Source organism: Oenanthe melanoleuca, chromosome 27 (assembly GCF_029582105.1).
Source record: "Oenanthe melanoleuca isolate GR-GAL-2019-014 chromosome 27, OMel1.0, whole genome shotgun sequence".
Lineage (NCBI taxonomy): Eukaryota > Metazoa > Chordata > Aves > Passeriformes > Muscicapidae > Oenanthe > Oenanthe melanoleuca.
Genome location: NC_079360.1, coordinates 1,315,344 through 1,328,245, shown reverse-complemented (window position 1 = coordinate 1,328,245; position 12,902 = coordinate 1,315,344). Strand labels below are relative to the sequence as shown.

Genomic DNA, 12,902 nt, shown 5'->3' with positions numbered 1-12,902 from the left:
CCGCCGCGGCCCCGGCCGGCCGGGTTTCCCAGAAGTGGGCGGGGCTTTCTGCCAACCAGGCCCCGCCCCTCGGTTCCCCGGGCGCTGCCGCGCTGCGCATGCGCGTTTGGCCGCGGGGGGCGGGGTCGGGAGCGGCCGCCGGTCCCCTCACGATCGGCCGCCATGTTGGCTGTGGGTCTGGCCGGTCCTGGCCCCGCCGGGTCCCTCGGTTCCTTCGAGCAGGGGGCGAGAGGCGCGTTGAGGCTCCCTCGGAGCCCCCTTGGAGGTACCTCGGTGCCGCAGTAGCGCGTTCTCTCTGTAAGCAGCCGCGCCCGTTACATTGCCGTTGCCTCCGGAAGCTGAGAGTTTCTACTGATTTTATTTTTTTTTCCCAGTGTAAGACTCCGTCGCCCTTTCCCGGTAAGGGAAGGGCCGCAGGAGTGTGTCGGCGCTGCTCCCGGCGATGTGGAGTGGGAGGTGTCAGTCCTGCTGTGGGGAAATTTTCGAGTAGTATAAGTTTATGATAACTTAACTCTGATCTCCCCAGTAAACAACACTTTATTATTCGGGTTATACTTTGCCCAAGTACGGTTATGTTTTGCTTTGACACTGAAGGAAGGGGTGGGTGTGGGTGACTCGGTCCTTGACTCAGTGAGGTGGGGGAGCCATGGGAAATAGATTATTTCAGAGGTGGTTTCAGAGCTTTCAAGAAAGGATTCTGGGGAACTTAGAGGACCATAGGAATGGATTTGTTTGGAAGAGACCCTAAAGCTCATCCAGTGCCACCCCTGCCATGGCAGGGACACCTCCCACTGTCTTAGATTATTCCAAGCCCTGTCCAGCCTGGCCTGGGACACTGCCAGGGATCCAGGGGCAGCCACAGCTGCTCTGGGCACCCTGTGCCTAGGCCTGCCCACCCTCACAGGGAAGAATTTCTTTCAATGCTTATTCTTTCTGGATTTCGACTCCTTGTGTGACACACGAGCAGGGATTTGGACAGAAATTTTAACTCCCAAGAGCTCTTTCATAGGAGGATTCTGCTGTGTCGGTTGATAATTGAGTGTTGGTTGCACTCAGTGATCTTGCAGAACAGTCCCCTGTTTCCTGTTTAACTCTGGGTACGAACCCTGAGTTAAAAGAGCCCATCACAGTAGGTCACTGTCATTCCTGTGTGTTGTAGTTGACTGGATTTTCCTTCAGGTTACTCCAGAACTTGTGGAATTGGTTAAAGTGTGCATGGAAAATATGGGGAGTGGGGTTGCTGCCATCAGGTCAGTCCTTCAGGGAGAGCCAGTAGATGAAAGTGGTTTTCAGTCCTCCCTGGAGCAGCTGTAGGTTGTCTATATGGAGAGAGTTGAGTTTTGGGTTCGTGTTCTGGGTGCCCTCATGTTTGGGCAGAATATGTTAGAGCCACAAAGGCTGGGATCCATGCAACCTCCAACATCCCCCAGTAAAGAATCATCCTTCCAGAGTCAGAGACTGGTTTGGGTGGGAAGGGACCTGAAAGTTCCTCTGTCATAAGGACACCTTCCACTATCCCAGGCTGCTCCCAGCCCCATCCAGCCTGGCCTCGGACACTTCCAAGGATCCAGGGGCAGCCACTGCTTCTCAGCAACCTGTGCCAGGGCCTCCCCTCCCTCCCTGGGAAGCATTTCTTCCTAATTCAAGCTGAAAGAAACCTTGAAGTGAGGCAGGAATTGTGATAATAGCTGATCACAACATTTGACATAATTTGCCTTTTGAAGTCTGAGGTTATTTTTGCAGGAGTAGTTGAGGTGATTGTGGTGTTGCATTTAGGGGTATTTATGACCTTGATATTTTTATCACAGTGGAAAGAAGAGCAAACAAAGCTTTTGACAAAATATAAAAGACCTTAATACCCATGTTATGGGTTTGAACAAGCCACATTTTCCACTGGAATTATGTTCTGTAGTGAAGAGGGAGGACAGGACTGAGAAAAGCACGTGTGGAGCTTGTCACAAGCCTAGGTTCAACACTGAAATCCAGAACACTGCTTTTCCCTTGTGGTTAAGTTGTGCAAAATGAATCAATGGTCTCGGTGTTACTGGCAGAGAAGTTTGTCATTCTTGGAGCTGTGAAGAATGTCTTGAAGGCACGAACGAATTTTGGTGTAACAATGACGCTGCAGTCAGCGAGCCACAGGTGCAGCTCAGAGATGGGCGAGCCTTTTAGCCGCGAGCAGCAGGAGCATGTCCTGATCCCTCTGGTCCCTCGGAGCTCCCGACAGCTCTGCAGCCCCAGCAGTGCTTGGAGCAGGGTGAGAGCACCCCCTGTCCCACCCACCGGAGCAGGAGCAGCGCTGGGCCGGCTCTGCTCTGCCCCTCCCGGCTCTGCTCTGTCCCTCCCGGCTCTGCTCTGTCCCTCCCGGCTCTGCTCTGTCCCTCCCGGCTCTGCTCTGCCCCTCCCGGCTCTGCTCTGTCCCTCCTGGTTCTCTGCTCTGCCCCTCCCGGCTCTGCTCTGCCCTCCTGGCTCTGCTCTGCCCCTCCCGGCTCTGCTCTGCCCTCCTGGCTCTGCTCTGCCCCTCCCGGCTCTGCTCTGTCCCTCCCGGCTCTGCTCTGTCCCTCCCGGCTCTGCTCTGTCCCTCCCGGCTCTGCTCTGTCCCTCCCGGCTCTGCTCTGTCCCTCCCGGCTCTGCTCTGCCCCTCCCGGCTCTGCTCTGCCCTCCCGGCTCTGCTCAGTCCCTCCCGGCTCTGCTCTGTCCCTCCCGGCTCTGCTCTGCCCCTCCCGGCTCTGCTCTGCCCTCCTGGCTCTGCTCTGCCCCTCCCGGCTCTGCTCTGCCCTCCTGGCTCTGCTCTGTCCCTGCTGGCTCTGCTCTGTCCCTGCTGGCTCTGCTCTGCCCTCCTGGCTCTGCTCTGCCCCTCCGTCCTGCTTCCAGGGGCTCCCTACGGCCGGCTCCGGTTTCTATTGCGACAATCAAACCCACAAGTAGCTCTGAGCACCAGCACACATGGAGAGAATGCAAATACAGCTGTGCTCCTGTTTATGGAAACAGCACAGGACGTATCTGTATTTGGTTTGGAGAGGTAGCACAAATAGCTGCATTAATAATTGCTGCAAAATATGCAGTGTCTTCCTTTTGGGTGCCACAGACCTACTTCTGTGATTACAGTTACAGCTCAGAGAGCACCCACGGTCTCACAGGAACTTTTTGTTCCTGCCTTGATTGATTATGGTGATCCTCTCTTGAACCACTGGTGAGGAAAAGCTCAGCTGGAAGTTCCTGGTCTGTTACTGCACGTTTGGTGCTCATTGTGTGTGTATGAGCCAAGAGCAGCATGTTACAGTACAAGGAGTCGAGCTAGGCAGGGCTTTGGCAGCTTCAGGCTGGATCCAGAGATGGAGACAGCTCATTGTGCCTTGGCTCATCTCCAGCATCATCCCACCGATCCCAGTGACATTTCACCATTTTAACAGAGGAAAATTCTGACCACTTTGCCCCCCTGCCACTCTAGTCCATGCTGTCTTGTCCTAATCCCTCTCCTAGAAGCTGAGTCCAGCTCTCATGGGTGCTGCTGAGCTTGGCCCCCATGGTAGGGGCCACCATGCCTTGTGTGCTGGGTCAAGGTCTCCCCTCCTTAGGTTGTGCTGGAGTTTGGTGTCTGGCCATGGCAGCTACACTGGAGAAGCTGTGTGGAGGGCAACCCTCACAGGGAACATTGGGTACCTTATCTGTGGGAAGAGCTCCTCCACCAGGTACTGTGGTGACGATGACAGAGCAGTGCTCCGTCCTGCAGTGGGGACGTGGGATGGACATTCCAGCTGCACAAACCCTCCCTGTGAGTGGACACTGGAGCTCTCAGAGTGGACACTGGAGCACTCAGACCTGAGGTGGCCCCACTCAGACCCCACTGCTCTTGTTGTGACATTTGGAGCCACCTCGAGCCAGAGTGACAAACGGGCTTTTGGTTGTTCTGTTCTTCAGAACTTCACCGTGAAGCAACTACTTGAAAATTTCACCATTCAAAAGTTTCACTTCCCAAATAGTGCTGTGCTATAAATACCCTGTGCAGTGGGATATGACATTTACTCCCACACAAGACACAGCGGGCTTTGTAACTTGCAAAAGCCTTAACCCTTGAGTGAACACAAGGTAAGGAGCTTGTGGGACAGACTCGTGTTGCAGCCTGTGAGCTGCTGAGGGCTGCTGGAGAGGAGGCAGGAGGGGAATTGCACACAGAGTTACTGCAGTGAGACTGGAAAAACTCACATCTTCCAGCTGTTTGGACATCACAGAGTGAAGATGTTGCTTTAGGAGTATTAGTGCTTTATTCCACTCTTATCACTTGATCTTGGAGCACTTTCCTGTCCAACCAAAGAAGTACTTAAGTTAGTTTGTTTTAATTTCCAATTCTGCAACTGATTTATGATCCTTGAAGAATTTCTTAGTTCCTTGGTTTCATTTCTTTATAAAACAAACGATAACTGCTTTTCTTTTGTTCTTTACATGTTGTGTATATATATCATAGAGTCATGGAATGGTCTGGGATGGAAATCCAAAGTGAGATGGAAAACCCATCCAGTCCCACTCCTGCCATGGGCAGGGACACCTTCCACTATTCCTGGGTGTTTCAGGCCCTGGCCTTGGACACTTCCAGGGGTCAAGGGGCAGCCTCAGTTTCTCTGGGCATCTCGTGTCAGGGTTTCCCCACAGGGAACAATTTCATCCTCATCAGAGAATGGTTTGGTTTGGATGGCACCTTAAAGATTTTATAAATATATGTGTGTGTGTGTGTATATATGAGAGAGATAGATAGATAGATAGACAGACAGATAGATAAACAGATAGATCTATAGATAGAATAAAGATATATACTAGAAATTGAACCGATAGGCTCTGTCTCTGTAGGGTGCACTGACTGAAGTGCTGAGATGCTGATGTTTTATAAATATGCTATAGAAATATATATTCTCTCTCTCTCTCTCTCTCTGTATACATAGGTCTCAATGGGTGTAGGTCTGTAATGTTTGTATGTTTCTTATTGAGAAAGAGCTGAAGTCACCTAGATGGGTAGATTTTAAAATGAGTGGGTCATCTTATCTCATCCCCTTGCATAACCTCACCTCAAGCAATGTGTGTGTCAGGGCAAGTCAAGAGCACGATTATCAGAGCAACCCAGTGCTGCTGCTGCTCCTCTGCAGGTAACGGAGCCCAAGGTTTTGAAAGTGTGTGATATTGGCACCTGAGTGTTTAAAAGGCTTTGCAGAAAGGGTTGATGTGAAGCTATGTCTGGGAAGTTTAGGCTGGAGACCAGGGAAAGGTTCTTCCCTCACCCAGAGGGTTTGGGCACTGCCCAGGCTCCCCAGGGAACGGTCCCAGCCCCAAGGCTGCCAGAGCTCCAGGAGAGTTTGGACAGCACTGCCAGGGATGCCCAGGGTGGGATTGCTGGGGTGTCTGTGCAGGGCAGGAATTGGACTGGATGATCCTTGGGAGTCCCTTCCAGCCCAGGATATTCCATGATTCAATGAGAGAATGTCTTGGGAATTCATGGCTCTCTAAGAGAAATGCATCCTAGCATTGGAAATGGGCTGGTTCCATCTCCCTGGGGTGGGGTTATGCAAACAAACAAATTCAGGCCTTTGTAGAATGGGTTTGATTCCGATTCTAATCTCAGTTACATCACAGAGATGTCATCCCTCCCAAGTGCTTGTGCCAGTGAAAATGCCTCAATGGCTTCCCAAAGTTTTTCATCAGCTCTTCTGAATGCCAAGCAGTTCCAATTAATCAGAGGTTGGCCCTGTGGGAATACGCTGCTGCACAGCTTCCTGTTGTCTGTGCCAGAACACGACGCAGCCGCGGCTGTTTGTGAGCAAGTTCTGCTTTCAGCCCTGCCTGCGGGGTATCGCCAGGAAACACACGGCGGGGCTCTCACAGGGAGCAGGGCCACAGCTCCTCGGGGCTGCTCATTTCTGGGCAGGAGCATCCAGTAAACATCCATTTTCCCTCTCAGCTGGGGATTTCAGAGCTCCTCTGACTGACTTGTGTGGAGCTGAGTCTTGATCAGATGCTGATGCAGAGACACCAGCACTGCCCTTATCAAAGAGGAAATGAGCACTGGGAAGATAAAGCTGAGATTATTAAAAGTAACCTCTGATTTTGGGTCATTGGTGCTCAGTTTAAGGAAATTTGAGTGTTCTTTTTCTTGTAGATTACAGGATTTCTCTGGTTGTGATGATTCCCTAAAGGCTTTCCAAACTCAGCGCCCTAAAACCTGTGACTTTCTGGAAGCCACAGGCTGCACCAGAAACAGATGTCACTCACCTCAGATATTTAGGAATATATTAGAGAATAAGCCCCAAATCTTTGTCAGAATATTACAATAGGCATGTGGTCGTTTTCTTTTTAAGCCCCAGCTCTGATAACTAAGCAGTAAGTGAAAAATTCAAATACTGCTTTTTGAAAAGGAATTGTTAATATATAGTTTGTAGAGATCAGGCTCATGAATTGTGAGAAGCCAAGAGGTTGATACTTCTATTTGATTGAATACTCTTTGATTTAACTGGTGACTCTTAATCCAGAATGAGCAATACCTTCCTCCCTGGTTCTAGTTCAACTCTTTGTAGCCATTTGTCAAAAAAATGTCCCAGCTACAACCTTTACTCATTAGCACTTGGATTTATGTATCCATCCTTTTAGCAGGGAAAAGTGTGCAGGATTTTGTGACCAGCATCTCAAGGGACTTTGCTGATGTATAGAGATCAGGGATGGGAAATCACTGGAGATACCTGTGCACAGTATTTGTGGAGTTCTTATATTCCATGGAGTATTTCATCAGCAGGAGGGGCCACAAGATGAGGACACAAGCTGAGTGGCTTACCTGGGTTTCAGTTTCCTCTTCCCCAAACTTCAGTAGTCTATAAATCAGAGAACCACAGAATTATTTGTGTTGGAATGGACCTTAAAACCATCTCATTCCTCTGTCACAGACAGAGACACCTCCCACTATTCCAGGTTGCTCCAAGCCCCATCCAACCTTCCAGACAATTATAATATATTAATAAATGGGCATTTATATGAATAATATGACCATATATATGTCCAAATATAACCATTTATATGAATACATGTGACCAATAATGATACAATAATTAATAAATTACCATTTTCATGTCTATTTCTCTCCTTCCTCAGTCCAGAGGGAGGGCAGGAAGGGGAACATCGTATCTTCTCCTGCATCTTAGACAATGTCATCATTCTGGGACTGATTGTTGCTGGACAGTGAAGCCAAGGGCTGGAACATGTGTCCTATGACAGGCTGAGAGAGCTGTGGTTCAGCCTGGACAAGGCTCCAGGGAGAGCTCAGAGCCCCTTCCAGGGCCTAAAGGGGCTCCAGGAGAGCTGGAGAGGGACTGGGGACAAGGGATGGAGGGACAGGACTCAGGGAATGGCTCCCACTGCCAGGAAGCAGGGATAGATGGGATATTGGGCAGGAATTGTTCCCTGTGGGGGTGCTGAGGCCCTGGCCCAGGTTGCCCAGAGCAGCTTGGCTGCCTCTGGACCCCTGGAAATGTCCAAGGTCAGGTTAGACGGGGCTTGGAGTGATCTGGGGTAGTGGGAGGTGTCCCTGCCATGGCAGGGTGGGACTGGCTGCTGTTTTAGGTGCCTTCCCACCAAACCTTCCTGGGTTTCCGTGGTTTACAGATCTCGGGGACGGGGCTGGTGTTACCTGGAGCCCAGCCCCAGCACGGGGGCAGAGGGAGGTGGCTTTGGGCAGCGTGAGTGACCTGGCTGCACACCCGGCTGTGTCTGCGGGCAGGGCGGGGGGGCTGCCCTGGGCACCGTGACCAGAGCCCAGCGTCCCTCTCACTGCTGTTCCCTTCCTGCTCAGGCTGAGCTCAGCCCTCATCCCCTGCTCACACTGTGCTGGAGCAGCAGGGCACTGGGCACCTCTCTGCTCCCAGCACTGCAGATGTGCGCTTTGGAACTAACCTCGATGGACCAACAGCGTGGGACCGAGCCCACGCAGCTCCAGGCATTTCAGCTCTGCACTCGCTGTCGAGTGCCAGAATGTGGGATCTTGTTGCGAAACATCCCGAGTTCCGTGTCTGCCAGATGTGCGGGATCCCCTGCCTGCGCACAGCCCCTCACCTCCGGCAGTCCCTGCTCAGCTTCCCGCGAGGCTGGGATGCTCCGAGCCCTCTCGCAGGGTGGGCAGCAGGACACGCTCCCCGCGGAGCGGAGCGAGGGCAGAGGAAATCCGGAGCAGGGGCAGCGCTGCAGTGCAGCCTCCCTTCTGGAATGTCCCCTTTCATCCCAGCCTCTGGCCTCCACTTGAGCCGTCTGAAATGCCGAGCAGCCCAGAAGCTCTCTGCTCTCCCAGGCGTTCAGTCTCAGCCGGAGCCCAGCGCTGCTGCCTGTGTGAGGCGCCTCTAGGTGGTTCTGCCCGCTGCTCGTCCCCTGCCTTGGCAGGAGGTGGGCACAGCTGATGTTCCCCTATCCCCCCCTCCTCCGAGCCCCTCCCGGAGCTGCAGAAGGGACGTGGAACTGCCGTGCTTGGTAACTTCCGAGCAGATTTCCTTACCTGGCTTCTACATCCCGTTCCCAGGTTCCTGCCCCACTCCAGGCTGTCACCCTGCCTGAACACCTCTGCCACCACCTGGGGCCTCACTAGCACTGTTTACAGTTCTTATGCCAGACACTAATTTTCTCTGGTTGGAAATATGAGAAAATGTTGGAAATACCCACACATTTTCTCCTGTTTCTCATCTGTGGTGGGAAGGGCTAATGAGAAACATTAAAACAGAAAAGCAAAGGCTTTTCCCTTCCTCCCAACTACAGCCCTGCTAGAGACATTCCAGCTCCAGAGCTTTAGTCAGTGCTCACTCTGGGTATCCTGTCCCTCTCCTGATGTCCCAGCCTCCCACACAGCTCCTTAGTCCAGTGACACCTCCCTCTCTGCTCTCTGCATGCTCTCCCACCACTCTGCTGATCTCCTGCTGTTAAAGTCTTACATCCATCCATCCATCCATCATCCATCCATCCATCCTCCATCCATCCATCCATCCATCCATCCATCCATCTATCCATCTATCATCCATCCATCCATCATCCATCCATCCATCCATCCATCATCCATCCATCATCCATCCATCCATCATCCATCCATCCATCCATCCATCCATCCATCCATCCATCATCCATCCATCCATCCATCATCCATCCATCATCCATCCATCATCCATCCATCCATCCATCCATCCATCCATCCATCCATCCATCCATCCATCCATCATCCATCCTCCATCCATCCATCCATCCATCCATCCATCCATCCATCCATCCATCCATCCATCATTCATCCATCATCCATCCATCCATCCATCCATCCATCCATCCATCCATCCATCATCCATCTTCCATCCATCCATCATCCATCCATCCATCCATCCATCCATCCATCCATCCATCCATCCATCCATCCACCTGTCTCTCCCTCCCTTTCTTTCCCAGTGATCCCCCTGCCCATAGACAGAAAGCCCTCACAAAGCTCAGAGCTTTAACTCCTTGTTTGTGTTTAATTTTAACTTCCCAGGAGAAGGATGATCTCGGTGGAGGGAGCCCAGCTCGGTGTGGTCCTCATTCCTGCTGTCATGTGTGAAGAGAGATGGAAAGAAATACATCAGAGGCTCAGAGCTGGGCATGGAGCATGGGCAGCATGTCCAAAGTAATCCCATCTGCAGGAGCCGTTCCTTCTTCTGGAGCCCAAAAAGAAGAACAGTTTCCTTCACCAGGTTTGACAGTAAGATGTGGGGTCACTGGGGAGATATCCAGAGACAGAGCCATCAGGGCTGAAGGCAGGAGAACCACAATTAATAGTAGGTTGCAAAACCTAAACCTGGAGTGTCTTTGCTTTCCTAATACCAAAAATGTCCCTTTACCAAAAAGCCTGAGAGCTCAGAGGCAGCATTATCTGGGCTGAGAAATGCAGGGCCTGTAAGGCTGTACAGTAAATCCTGGTAAGAACAATTCAGCAGAAGCTTGGTCAGCCAGAGCCCAGGATGGAGCAAGGAGGGCATGGCACAAAGTCAGTTTTACACAGAACCCTAAAGCAGCAGTTCTCCAGCAATAGCAGCCAGCTCAACCTTGGCTTTGGAAGTTTATTAAGATAAATCAAGTGTCAGAGACTGGAATTTCTAATGAAATTAAACTAGACTGTAAAAAATGTGTAAAAATGGAAATAGGCTAAAAATTCCATCAGACATTAGTTATTAATCCAACAGAAAAATGCATGTGATGCTTTAAAGGAAATTATGTAATAATCTGGTCAAAATAACAAAGCCTTTAAAGCATCCAGTGGGATGGGGGTTCCATCTGGAGGTGGGATCTGCAGGGAGATAAAGAGGAAATTCAGCTAAATGACAAAGGCAACATGGAGCCAGCTTCTGTGATTGCTCCTCTGGGACTGCCTGCCCACAGCTGGGCCTCCACTGCCCCACACCTGGGCTGCCACTGCCCCACACCTGGGCTCCCACTGCCCCACACCTGGGCTCCCACTGCCCCACTCCTGGGCTCCCACAGTCCCACACCTGGGCTCCCAGTGCCCCACACCTGGGCTCCCACTGCCCCACTCCTGGGGCTCCCAGTGCCCCACATCTGGGCCCCCACTGCCCCACTCCTGGGGCTCCCAGTGCCCCACATCTGGGCCCCCGCTGCCCCACTCCTGGGGCTCCCACTGCCCCACACCTGGGCTCCCAATGCCCCACACCTGGGCCCCCACTGCCCCACACCTGGGGCTCCCAATGCCCCACACCTGGGCTCCCACTGCCCCACTCCTGGTCTCCCACAGTCCCACACCTGGGCTCCCAGTGCCCCACAGCTGGGACTCCCAGTGCCCCACTCCTGGGGCTCCCACAGTCCCACTCCTGGTCTCCCACAGTCCCACTCCTGGGCTCCCACTGCCCCACACCTGGGCTCCTGCAGCACTGGCACAGGGTGCCCAGGGAAGCTGTGGCTACTCCATCCCTGGAAGTGTCCAAGGCCAGGTTGGACAGGGTTTGGAGCAACCTGGGATAGTAGAAGGTGTCCCACAGGACAGGAATTTCTATCCTACAGGAACTTCTCCAGCGTGAGTCTTTCCCACAGGCTGCAGTTCTTCACAAGCTGCTCCAGTGAAGCTCCCTTTGCACAGGGTCAGTGCTTCAGGAACTGGCTGCTCCAGTGTGGGTCCCCACAAAGGTCACAAGTCCTGCCAGGAAAACTGCCCCAGTGTGGGCTCTGCTCTACACAGGGCTACAGGTCCCTGCAGGACCCTGCTCCTGCATGGCCTTCACATGCCCCTCCTCCATCCTGGGCTCCTCCAGGGGCTGCAGGTGCATCTCTGCACCCCCATGGCCTCAACTGGCTGCAGGGGCACAGCAGCCTCAGCACAGTTTTCACCATGGGCTTCAGAGGAATCTCAGATCCAGAGCCTGGAGCAACACCTGCTGCTTCTCCTCTGACCTGGGGGTCTGCTGAGCTGTTCCTCTCAGATGTTCCCACTCCTCTCTGGCTGCTATTCTGCAGGTGGATATTTTTCCCTGCTTCTTAACTCTGTTTTCCCAGAGGTGCTGCCACCATTCCTGGGCTCAGCCTTGGCTATGAGGAGCCCTCTGGCATTGGCTCTGCTGGACATGGGGGAAGCTTCCAGCAGCTTCTCACACAGAAGCCACCCCTGTAGCCCCTCACTACCAAAATCTGTCATGCAAAACCTGTGCTATGACCTGCAAAGGTCCCTTCCAACCCAAATCTGTCTGTAATTCCATGGCACAGCCCAGGCACATTTCAGCACAGGCAATACCTGCCAGGTATTGCTGTGATTGTCTCAGCCTTTGGCACCTTTAGATTCCTCCACTTGCTCTCTGGAGCTCACATGTGACATTCTGCCATTGCCATTGGTGGCACAGATGGGAGCTGTGGTGGGAGCAGTGTGTGCACCAGAGAGGTGATTCCATGACCTCTCCAGGGGAAGCTCAGGGCTGGCTGTGCCTGTGAAGAAGCAGGGAGTCACAGAATGGTTTGGCTTGGAAATGATCATAAAGGTCACCCAGTTCCACACCCCTAAGGGGTTAAAGCTGCAGCATTCCATTTCCAGCCCACAGTTCCAGCCCAGCCCAGCCCAGCTGGGCTTTCCCAGAGTACAGTTGTTGATTTCCCACAGCACACTCAGGAGAAGTCACACCTTTCCTTGTGTTCCCAGCTTTGCAAACCGAGGTGTTTGTGTTCACAGACTGTGCTGCTCACCCAAGGAACAGAAGAACCCAGTAGCAAGAGCAACAAGACACTAATGGGCTGGAAAAGCACAACAAGGACCCCCACAGTGACTCTGCTGGGTCTCCAGACAAACAAATTCACACCCTGCAGAGAACATGCTGTTGGCTCCAGGGCTAAACCAGCCCATTCTCAGAGGACTTCTGCTGTCCTAAACCCATGTCCTTCTGCTTGGACACTCCTCTCCTCCCTAGAGAGTTCTTGGTCAGAAAAATATTTCCATCTGTCATCGGGAGGTTGCCTGAATTGTTGGCAACTTAATAAATGCAAGAAAGAGTCAGCTCAGACTGTTACAAATCTGAAGTATTCAAGTATGGAGCCAGGCTGGGAGAGCTGGGGGTGTTCAGCCTGGAGAAGACGAGGCTCCAGGGAGACCTTAGAGCCCCTTGCAGTGCTTAAAGTCTCCAGGAGAGCTGGAGAGGGACTTGGGACAAGGGACAGAGGGACAGGACAGGTGGAATGGCTTCCCACTGCCAGGGTAGATGGGGTATTGAGATGAAATTAGTGGGGAGGCCCTGGCACAGGGAGCCCAGAGCAGCTGTGGCTGCCCCATCCCTGGAAGTGCCCAAGGCAGGAGTGGGAGGTGTTGCTGCCCATGGCAGGGAGTGGGAGCAAGATGATCTTTAAGGTCCCTTCAATCCATACCATCCTATGATCTA

General features: G+C 52.6%; 1 long non-coding RNA gene across 4 annotated transcripts; it reads left to right on the top strand.

Annotated features, from left to right (window-relative positions):
• Positions 1 to 34: 34 nt before the first annotated feature.
• Positions 35 to 12,528, top strand: LOC130264257 (uncharacterized). Of its 4 annotated transcripts, XR_008842446.1 has the most exons (4): positions 127 to 399; positions 2,052 to 2,257; positions 9,530 to 9,728; positions 12,203 to 12,528. It is a non-coding gene; the product is annotated as an uncharacterized LOC130264257 (long non-coding RNA). The 4 variants fall into 4 exon arrangements; XR_008842444.1 differs by lacking the exon at positions 2,052 to 2,257 and having other exon boundaries at positions 35 to 297; XR_008842445.1 differs by lacking the exon at positions 2,052 to 2,257 and having other exon boundaries at positions 72 to 297; positions 9,530 to 9,736.
• The last annotated feature ends 374 nt before the right edge of the window (positions 12,529 to 12,902 follow it).